This window comes from Salmo salar, chromosome 01 (assembly GCF_965601325.2).
Source record: "Salmo salar chromosome 01, fSalSal1, whole genome shotgun sequence".
Lineage (NCBI taxonomy): Eukaryota > Metazoa > Chordata > Actinopteri > Salmoniformes > Salmonidae > Salmo > Salmo salar.
Window position 1 is genome coordinate 154,047,631 of NC_138291.1, and position 8,425 is coordinate 154,056,055.

The following is an 8,425-nucleotide window of genomic DNA, read 5'->3' on the forward strand; positions in this document are numbered from 1 at the left end:
ATTTCCACACATGACAACTGGATGGTTCTCTTATTAACCTGGCTCAGTTCTTTTTGTTCTTTTATTTTTTTAAAGTACCCCCTTTTTCTCCCCAATTTCAATGTTGTCTCCACTGCAACTCCCTAACGGGCTCGGGAGGGAAAGGTCGGTGCATGTGTCCTCCGAAACATGACCCGCCTAACCGCACTTCTTAACACCCGTCCACTTAACCCGGAAGCCAGCTGCATCAATGTGTCAGAGGAAACACTACTGACTACTGCAGTCAGCCTGCAGGCGCCCGGCCCGCCACAAGGAGTCGCTAGAGTGCGATGAGCCAAGTATAGACCCCCCAGCCATACCCTCCCTTAACCCGGACGACACTAGGCCAATTATGCGTCGCCCTATGGGACTCCCGATCACGACACAGCCCGGGATCAAACCCAGGTCTGTAGTGATGCCTCTAGCACTGCGATGCAGTGCCTTAGACCACTTTGCCACCCGGGAGGCCTAACCTGGCTCAGTTTTATGTGCTGGGAGGCACCAGCGCTAGCCTTAGTATTCCCCTCTTGCTTTCACTGTGTAATTTGATCAGGTTATTCATAACATTCAGCGGACGTCTCTCCCCAGAGTTAGCGTGACATTGCTATTTGCAGAGGATAAATGCATTAGCTGGCCCACTGCTAGGAAATTGAGCATTTAATATTTGCACTTGATGGGATGTACAGGTAACTGCCAAAATAAAGGAAACACCAACATAGTGTCTTAATTCAGTGTTGGGCCACCACAAGCCAGAACAGCTTCAATGCACCTTGGCATAGATTCTACAAATGTCTGGAACTCTACTAGAGGGACGTGACACCATTCTTCCACATGAAGTTCTATCATTTGGTCTTTTGTTTATGGTGGTGAAAACTGTCTCTGGCGCCGCTCCAGAATCTCCAATAAGTGCTAAATTGTGTTGAGCTCTGGTGACTGAGACGTCCATGGTATATGGTTTACATCGTTTTCATGCATAGCCATGGTAGCCAAAATAATGGCCTACCCAGAATTTGTATACATGACCCTAAGCATGATGGGATGTTAATTGCTTAGGAATTGCTCAGGAACCACACTTGTGGAAGCACCTGCTTTAAATCTACTTTGTATTCTTCGTTTACCCAAGAGTTTCCTTTATTTTGGCAGTTACATGTGTATCAACAGACAGATTTACAGGAACTTGGGTCCTCGATTGACAACTGATGGGCAGAAGGCATTTGGATGTGAAGGCAAAGCAGAGAGAGGGAGATATAATAACAACAATTCATATTTGTGTTTTTGTCTGTTGGAAAGGAAGCCTGCTGGTTGCTGGCTCTGGCTTTACAGAGGTGAGGCGGTAGACCGCTATCAGTAGGAGCCCAGTGGCACAGCGTCCGCACGGCCAGCTAATTTCAGTCACAAGGCACCGGATAAATAAATACACTGGCTATTTCTATTTCCCAAAAAGGGATGAGGGTGAAGGATTTTTTTTGAAGTTGTGCTTTTAAGGCCCAATCACTGAGCATCTGTTCAAATACAGAATAAAGGCAAACAACACCTTCCCTGCACATAATAACTTACCTGCAGGCGATATCTCAGCCCTATTTCTTGTTCCCTTAGAATGAATAAAACTCTTTACGAAGGTCTGTGCTGGTGGTGGTGGTAGCAATGGGATAAACAACTTAAAAGGCAGAGCCTAGGCACTACTGGTGCAAGGCTAGCTACATTCCCACTGGTAAGGAATGTTTAACTTAATTGACACTGACTGGGTCACATTCAATATTGTCTGTGTAGGTGTTGTTTCAGTAACTCTGTACAGTGTGAGATGTTGAGAGATAAGGAAGCCCCATATGCACAGGGCATCATGAGACACCACTCTGACCCCTGCTCTGCCCCCCTTCCTCCCTGTACCACACTGAGTGACTGGTGGGCAAAGAAGTTCTCATATCCTGCCCAGTGGTTCCCCACTGGCTGTGCTGACATTTTTCCCAGGTTCATATGTCTTCCCTGCTGGCAGCCATCTCAGGACCACCCCCCTTTGCTTCTGTGTTGAGGAGTTCTGCCCAAATACACAACAGTGTCTCACCATTTGCTAAACATTGTAATGTATTCTGCCACCATGCATCCTTTATCTTAGGCTAGCACTCTGTTTACCTGATGGGGGAAATGGTTACAGGGTGTCCACGGAGGGACAGAGCATGGGGCGACGGAACATTAGGAGAATGTAACAAAATACAGTGGAGGCAGTGATATGGAGGGAAGGAGAGGTTGAGTGGTGGATGGAAGGAAGAGCAGGCAGAGGAGGTAATTAGACGGTGATTCATCCCCCTCTCTCTCTCTCTATCTCTCTGTCTGTGGAATGGGTTTATTAATCAGGCTTTGATAAGAGGACAGTATTCAGACCTGTGAACGGTTGATGGGGAACATGGCTCTAATGCAGCTGCCTGCGCCCACTCTCCTTTTCCTCTCCTCTCCCCGTCTTTGAGACATACATGCGTGACATGCAGCAGCACGAGGAGGGCGCTGCCTGGTGAACGACACCCTGGCACTACAGGAGCCTTTACCTGTGATGATCACACTGTGTTCCCTGCGTGGTCAGGCCCGCTGACAGCCCTGCTTTAATGAACACCCATCTACAGCAGAAATCCGTCATTACAGGAGAAATCCGTCACTACAGGGTCACACAGGCTGGCACGCGGGAAGGGAGGGAGAGATGGAGGGATGGAATAAGTCAAGCAAGGGGCATCATTTGGAGGAGGGCATGGAAGAAAGTGGGCAGGTGCCATCATTAGCCCATTAGCCCCTGATCAATGCCCGATTCCCACTCTCATCTTGGTCAATAAATAATTAAGGCAGGGAAATTGGAATACAAAGACGTTAGGCCAAATGAATGACATAGAAATGGATTGTGGTATAATAAGTTGCTGTAGTCAAAAAGTCCTCCCTATAGAAATCCTGCATGTCCTGATTCCCTCCGTAGGATGTTGGATTACCTGCTCCCATCACAGAAGCGGAACTGCAGGCCCTTGAGTAATTGGCACGTAACTGCTTTCAACAAGCCTGTCTCTTTAGAATGAAGTGCTAATGTTGCATTACATTGCTCTAACCATTAGTCCAGTGAACCTGCCTTACTGTTCCCCATCAACCTTAATGCTATTGTTCCTCATCACGTTGAGTGATCTGCTCATAAATGTTACCTGAGGTCTGAGCCGGGGCCCGCTGGTCGCGCTGTCTGCTCTCATTACGCCTTGGGCTGTTAAAGGCCTAATGAGGTGGATTGAAGTGCTGTTATCCCCCATCAGGACCCAGGCACATCTCAAACGGACCCTTTACAGTCCCGCTCAGCTCCTCATGGTACGTTGTTGTTCTGTTTAATTACAGCAAACGAGCAGCATAAGCTGGAGAGACAAGAGTAATGTCAGGGGTGGTTGAAGGGAGTTGTGGTTGTGCTGTGGATCCTCTACCTCCTGAGCCTTCCCTGTTGCTCAGTTGGTAGAGCATGGTGTGTGCAACGCCAGGGTTGTGGGTTCGATTCCCACGGAAGACCAGTACAATTATTATTTTTTTTAAATGCATGAAATGAAAATGAAATGTATGATATGTATGTATTCACTACTGTAAGTCGAGTCTGGATAAGAGTGTCTGCTAAATGACTAAAATGTAATGTAAATGTACCTCGGTTTGTATAGGGTCAAACAGGCCTTGAGGCTGGTATTTCTATGAACAGTATATTGATTATCATATTGCAGTTCATACATTGTCTACCCTATGCCTGCCGTTGTGGATCTAAGGGTGGAAGATGAAGAAGAAGACTGCAGGCAACAGTATGCCATACTGTTCAGGGAAGTCAGGAACCAATATACTCAGTCAGTTAGGAAAGCTAAGGCTAGCTTTTTCAAACAGAAATTTGCTTCCTGTAGCAATAATTCCCAAATGTTTTGGGACACTGTGAAGTCCATGGAGAATAAGAGCACCTCCTCCCAGCTGCCCACTGCACTGAGGATAGGAAACACTGTCACCACCGATAAATCTACGATAATCTAGAATTTCGATAAGCATTTTTCCATGGCTGGCCATGCTTTCCATCTGGCTACCCCTACCCTGGCCAACATCTCAACACCCCCTGCAGCAACCTGACTCAATAGCCTTGGCTTCTCAAATGACTGCCTCACCTGGTTCACCAATTACTTCTCAGATAGAGTTCAGTGTGTCAAATCGGAGGGCCTGTTGTCCGGACCTCTGGTAGTCTCTATGGGGGTGCCACAAGGTTCAATTCTCGGGCCGAGTCTTTTCTCTGTATATATCAATGATGTCGCTCTTGCTGCTGGTGATTCTCTGATCCACCTCTACACAGACGACACCATTGTGTATACATCTGGCCCTTATTTGGACACTGTGCTAACAAACGTCCAAACGAGCTTCAATGCCATACAACACTCATTCCGTGGCTTCCAACTGCTTTTAAATGCTAGTAAAACTAAGTGCATGCTCTTCAACCGATTGCTGCCCGCACCCTCCCGCCTGACTAGCATCACTACTCTGGACGGTTCTGATTTAGAATATGTGGACAACTACAAATACCTAGGTGTCTGGTTAGACTGTAAACTCTCCTTCCAGACTCATGTTAAGCATCTCCAATCCAAAATTAAATCTAGAATCGGCTTCCTATTTCACAACAAAGCCTCCTTCACTCATGCTGCCACACATACCCTCGTAAAACTGACTATCCTACCGATCCTTGACTTCGGCGATGTCATTTACAAAATATCCCCCAACACTCTACTCAGCAAACTGGATGTAGTCTATCACAGTGCCATCCGTTTTATCACCAAAGCCCCATATACTACCCACCACCGAGACCTGTATGCTCTCGTTGGCTGGCCCTCACTACATATCCGTCGCCAAACCCACTGGCTCCAGGTCATCTATAAGTCTTTGCCAGGTAAAGCCCCGCCTTATATCAGCTCACTGGTCACCATAGCAACACCCACCCGTAGCACACGCGCCAGCAGGTATACTGCACTGGTCCTCCCAAAAGCCAACACTTTATTTGGCCGCCTTTCCTTCCAGTTCTCTGCTGCCAATGACTGGAACGAATTGTAAAAATCTCTGAAGCTGCTGTCTTAAATCTCCCTCTCTAACTTTAAGCATCAGTTGTCAGAGCAGCTTACCGATCACTGTACCTGGACATAGCCAATCTGTAAATAGCACACACAACTACCTCATCCCCATATTATTACTTACCCTCTTGCTCTTTTGCACCCCAGTATCTCTACTTGCACATCATCATCTGCACATCTATCACTCCAGTATTAATGCTAAATTGTAATTATTTTGGCCTCTAGGGCCTGTTTATTGCCTACCTCCCTACTCTTCGACATATGCTCACACTTTTGTGTTATTGACTGTACGTTTGTTTATGTGTAACTCTGTGTTGTTGTTTTTGTCACACTGCTTTGCTTTATTTTGTCCAGGTCGCAGTTGTAAATGAGAACTTGTTCTCAACTGGCCTACCTGGTTAAATAAAGGTGAAATAAAAAATATCTAAAAATAGTCAGTGTGTTGAGTGATACGTAGAATATCAACAACTGTTGTGACTGTTGTGCAATAAGTCCTTGTCGGGTTGTGAATCTACAGTATGTATGTCTAAATGTTTAATTAATTGTGGGAAAACAAAATAGAATCTCTGTAAGGGGTGCGTACTGGCGGCAGAGAAGTCAGGCGCAGGAGAGCAAAAACTGATTTACAACGGTGCAGTTTAATAAATAAAACCACCGTTAACAGTACAATAAAGCCATGGGTACAAAACCCGTCACACACCAGCATAACGTGCACAAGCACTACAACAAACAATTCCGGACAAGGACATGGGGGGAACAGAGGGTTAAATACACAACATGTAAGGATGGAATTGAAAACAGGGGTGTGGGAGGACAAGACAAAACAAATAGAAAATGAAAAGTAGATCGATGATGGCTAGAAGACCGGCGACGCTGACCGCCGAACGCCGCCCGAACAAGGAGAGGCATCGACTTCGGCGGAAGTTGTGACAATCTCAACAACATATGAAAGCTGAGACTATTCTTTCTTCGACTTTTCATTGACTTATGACTGAGAGCTCTCCTTTCCTATCTCCAGTACCTGATAGCGATTCCATCGTGTTCAGATTATAGACTATCTGATCTCAGTCCAGCTTCTGAAGGTGCAATATACAGTATCATTAGCCAATACAGCACACCGACTGATTCTAGGCCAGGACCATAAAGACAACCATATGTTATTTTCAACACACTTACACCAGATGCGGACTGATCTGAGAGCAGGCCTTGAAGAGATCCATCTGCCCAGTGGAATGGACTATAACAGGGCAATTTAGGAGCTGAGAGTCCCAATTGACACATTATCAATCTTAACTAATTCAATTGCCTTCTCTGCAACTCCACTGGGCCATCTGTGTACTACTAAACAACTATCAACCACATGTTGCCTTGGTATTGATCTGGGGTAGGCATTACAGCATTACACTCCTGCTCTGATGGAGAAAGAAGCCATGCTTGAATACAAAGACAAACCTGATGGTTAGAGGAGAGAGGAAGTAATTAAACACACAACAAGTCAGTGCGCTATCCTGGGGCCGTATCCACAAAGCATCTCAGAATAGAAAACTGATCATAACAGCTGAGAATAGAGACAAAATAAAAGCTATGCAGAAGCCTCTTTAGTCATAAGAGTCCTACCTAGTTGACAGGTATTTAGGAGACCTCGTGAGCTGTCCTAACCAGTTAGGAGATAATAGCAGGTGTCTTGATAATAGAAAAAGATAGCGAGTCAGCGGTTCCTGCGTCATAGACAGGCAATTACATTGGAGTTTGGATAGATCAACCAATAAGTAATGTTGAACTACATGCAACAACATCTCTTGCGCTTTTGACAATGATTTCACATGGGGCCTAATTCACATGATATTCCTAAATACTTATAACCACTAGGCTAATACAAATGACCTCGACTAACCTGTACCCCCGCACATTGATTTGGTACCGATACTCCCTGTATATTGCCTCGTTATTGTTCTTTTATTGTGTTACTTTTTTTGTTTTTTATTTAGTAAATATTCTCTTAACTCTATTTTCTTAAAACTGCATTGTTGGTTAAGGGCTTGTAAGTAAGCATAAGAGCGTCTGCTAAATGACTTAAATGTAAATGTAAATGTATTCAGTGCATGTGACAAATAACATTTGATTTGATTTAATAAATAATAATTGATTTTGATTATTTAATTAACATTTATCATATTATTTCAAGTTATCTCTTTGGAGCTCAATATAACGTGTTAAAAAAATATACCTACATTCGGCATGCCTTTAAGATGGGCAATTGAAAGCGCCTTGGGAATATATTAAAGGGGCAGTGCAATTAAATGTGATTTTCTTGTTTTTTTTAATGATATTTCCACACTATGAGGTCAAAACAACACTCTTAAATTGTGAAAATGATGATAATACTTTTTATGTAAGAGCTTTTTTGAAAAGAATGCCTGGAATTTCAGCCTGTTCAGGTGCGATGGAACTTTTGGCACACATCATGACGTCAGAATGTGATTTGATTATGATAGACCATTGACTGTTCATCTGGGTAAGGGGGTGGGCTCTAGACCATCCTATCAGCCACCCAGGGCTGTGTATGCAAATATCTTCAAATTTGTTTCCTAACGCCCACATGATGAGACTGAGCATTTCAACGGCCAATGGATGCTCAGGGAAATAAATGATCAAACATATATTTTTTTTGTTATTTTCATTAAATAAAGTGATTTATTATACATACAATGATGATTTCAAAATGTAATTACATGGATTGCATGGGGCTGTAGCTTTGATTGTGTTTGGTGACCTTTCAAACGTGTTATGCAACATTATCTGCAATTGACTTGATTCCTACCACGGCAAAAATATTTAGAGTTGTTGAACAGGAGACGTTGAGTGTGTTGATATAACGGTATATTGTTAAAATTCCGCTTCTAACAACCATCAAATCAAAATATCAGAATGTATTAAATTATGCATGGCAACATACTAGGCAAAAATGAAGAGTAGGCAAAGTGGTCGTGCCAGGTGGAAATGATATAAACGTGTTACCATTACAACCGTTGATGTACAGTCACATTCACCTTTGTTGTATGAAGCCTGCTATAAACTCTATTAGGGTTGCAAAATTCCAGTAACTATCCCAAAATTCCTGGTTGGAAGATTCCTGGAATAACGAGGGAATAAGCAGGAAATCTGGGAATCCTACAACTAGGATTTCTGGAAAACCAGGGAATTTGGGGAAAGTTATTGGAATTTTGCAAACCTAGACTCTATAGAGTTCACAACTGAACGATACCGCAACGCGATTAGTTATTCCCCATTATTTGCAACAATGTCAATGA